Below are 3,070 nucleotides of genomic sequence, written 5' to 3'. Positions count from 1 at the left end.
TCTCTTTCTGCCTCAGGGAGTCTGATTATTCTTAGGTTAGGCCTCTTGAGGTAGTCACTCATCTCTTGAAGGTTTTGTTCTGTCTTTTTTAGCTCATTTTCTGTGTTTTTAAGAGTTTGGGTTATTTCTATATTTTGGTCCTCAAGCTCTGAGATTCTTTCTTCTGCTTGGGTAATTCTGCTTTCCATGCTTATCAATTTGTTATTTATTTCATTCACAGTATTCTTTATTACTGTTATCTCAGATATCAGCTCCTTCCTAGTTTCTTCTTGTGTCTCCTCAATTCTTTTTAATCTCTCCATTATTGTTTTGATATCTACATTTGCATTTTGAGACCCTTCTTTCTGGGGACTTTTCATTGTTTGTATTCCAAAGTCAATTTTCTCAGTGTCTGCTCTCCCAGGCGTCTGGGAGAGACCCATACTCTTCTTTTGGTTTTTCTTCATTTCTGTAGATTTTTCTCCCTTTACCCCTTTCCCTCCCCCTCTTCAATTCTGTTTTTGAGGGAAGGTGGGGTTGCTTTTATTTCTCTTCTGCAATGACCTGTTCTTCCTTATGAGGGTCTTCTGGTTTTGTTCACTTTTCCCTCTGCTTTACAGTCTGTCTATTCAGCAGTTTGCTGTCTTGGTCCCTAGATTTAAAAAGGGGGCATATAGAAGAGGAAAATAATGGAGGAAGGGGGGGTCAATAGGGAGTTAGAAAGAGAGAAGCGCGAGAGGGAAAACAGATATACATACCATCTATCAGGTGAGAACGAGACACAGGGCTGGGAAGAGGTGAAGAAAGACACGTAAGAAAGAGTACTGATATCTACATAGTACTAAAGAGTACTGAAGCAACACAGAGACAGGGCAATAAAATCGAGAAACAGTGTAAGTCAGAAGGTAAACAACAAACGTGATCTAAACCAACAGTTACAATGATAAAATCATAAGTCAAAATGAGCGAAAGAGAGAAGTGCGAGAGGGATAACAGATATACATACCAGCTATCTGGTGAAAAACAGTCACAGGATAGGGAAGAAGTGAAGAAAGACACATAAGAAAGATTCCCTAAGGAGTACTGATAGCTACACAGACACAGGTCAATAAAATCGAGAAACAGTATAGGTCAGAAGGTCAACAACAGACGTGATCTAAACTAACAGTTACAATGATAAAATCATAAGTAAAAATAAGCGAAAGAGAGAAGTGCAAGAGGGAAAACAGATATACATACCAACTATCAGGTGAGAGAGAGACACAGGGCTGGGAAGAAGTGAAAAAAGACAGGTAAGAAAGATTCCCTAAGGAATACTGATAGCTAAACAGAGACAGGCCAAAAAAATCAAGAAACAGTATAAGTTAGAAGGTAAACACCAACATAATCTAGACCAACAGTTTCAATGATAAAATCATAAGTCAAAATAAGCGATCAGACTAGAGTCACTTCTGTGATCTCAATTCCAGCCTCTCCCTTTTGTTTTTCATTGCAGCAAAGGAGTGGGGCTTTGTCTCCTGTTTCACACTGTTGCCTTAGGAGCTGAGGTAAAGTTTGTTGCTAGGTGGGCTGGGCAATGGAAGTCTCTCCCTGGTGAATGGCAAGGCAGTCTAAGCAGATCTGTTTTTCTCCGCTTGTCCGCTTGTCTGGCTCCTCTGGCTTGGGGTCTCACGCTGAGTGCCTCAGCCAGGGTGGACCCGGAGTTCCAGAGCTCCAAAGTTCCAAAGGGCAGGCTGTAAATGACGAGAGTGGCGCTGGGACCCTACAGAGTATCAGCCAGTAATGGAACCGGTGTCTCTGAGGGGCGGGCGCTCAGAGCCTCCCTGTGCAACCTGCGGTGCCGGGTGCTGGGCGGGGGAGAGAGCTGGAGGGAGCAGGGACCCAAAACTTCCCCGCACGCTGCAATACCTGGCCTTAGGAAATGAGGTAAAGTTTGTTGATAGGTGGGCAGGGCAATGGAAGTCTCTGCCTGGAGAATGGCAAGGCAGTTTAAGCAGGTCTGTTTTTCTCTCCGCTTGTCTGGGTCCTCTGATTTGGGGTCTCATGCTGAGTGCCTCAGCCAGGGTGGACCCAGAGTTCCAGAGCTCCAAAGTTCCAAAGGGCAGGCTCTAAACAGCGAGAGTGGTGCTGGGACCCTACAGAGGACTTCAGCCAGAAATGGAACCAGCGTCTCTGAGGGGCGGGTGCCCAGAACCTCCCTGTGTGACCGGCGGCTTGATGCCGGGTGCCAGGGCTGGAGACAATGCAGCCGGGGAGGGATCTGGAGGGGGCTGGGACTGGAGACTTCCACACACGAGTAGAACGGCAGCAGTGGGGGGAGGGGCGCAATATCTGGCCTTGCGTGGGACTGAAGTTCCCAGGCCTGACCCCAGCACGGTTGGTGGTGGGCTGGGGGATGGGGGTAGCGAAGTGATAGCCTTTTTGGGAACTCACGTTCAGAGAATCTCACCAGTTCACCTATGCCGTCACCATCTTGCCCCGTCTCCTCCTTTTTTCTTTTTTAATGTGTGTATTTTCCTGGCTTTGGTATAAGGGTGATACTGGCTTCATGGGATTAGTTAGGGAAAAGTCCCTTCTCTTCCATCTTATAGAATAGTTTCAGTAAATTTGGTAACAATTCTTCCTTGAAAGTCCTGCAGAATTTGGCTGAATCATTCAAATCCTGGGCTTTTTGTTGTTGTGTTGTTGTTATTTTACTGGGAGACTTGTAATTTCCATTTCAGTCTCACTACTGGTTATTAGTATTTTCAGTGTTTCTATTTTATTTTGATCGAAGATTAGGAAGTACTATTTCCAAGAATTTATCCATTTTCTCTATATTATCTAGTTTGTTTGCATAGCAGTATTGATAATAACCTCTGGCAATCTTTTGTGTTTCCATAGTATCAGATTTAATATTACTGTTTTTATTTATGATTGAACTACTTTGAATCTTCTTTCTTCACTTTTTAATTAATCTAGTTAGTGGTCTATTCATCTTGTTTATTTTTTTAATTCATCCTTTGTATAGCTTTTTTTTTTTTGCTTTCTATTTTATTTAGTACCTCATTGGTCTTTCTTATTTCTTTTCTTCTTCTAGCATTTTTTAAAA

This window comes from Carlito syrichta, unplaced genomic scaffold (assembly GCF_000164805.1).
Source record: "Carlito syrichta isolate Samal-C Ts95f unplaced genomic scaffold, Tarsius_syrichta-2.0.1 Scaffold315844, whole genome shotgun sequence".
NCBI lineage: Eukaryota > Metazoa > Chordata > Mammalia > Primates > Tarsiidae > Carlito > Carlito syrichta.
Note: the sequence above shows the minus strand (reverse complement) of the source record.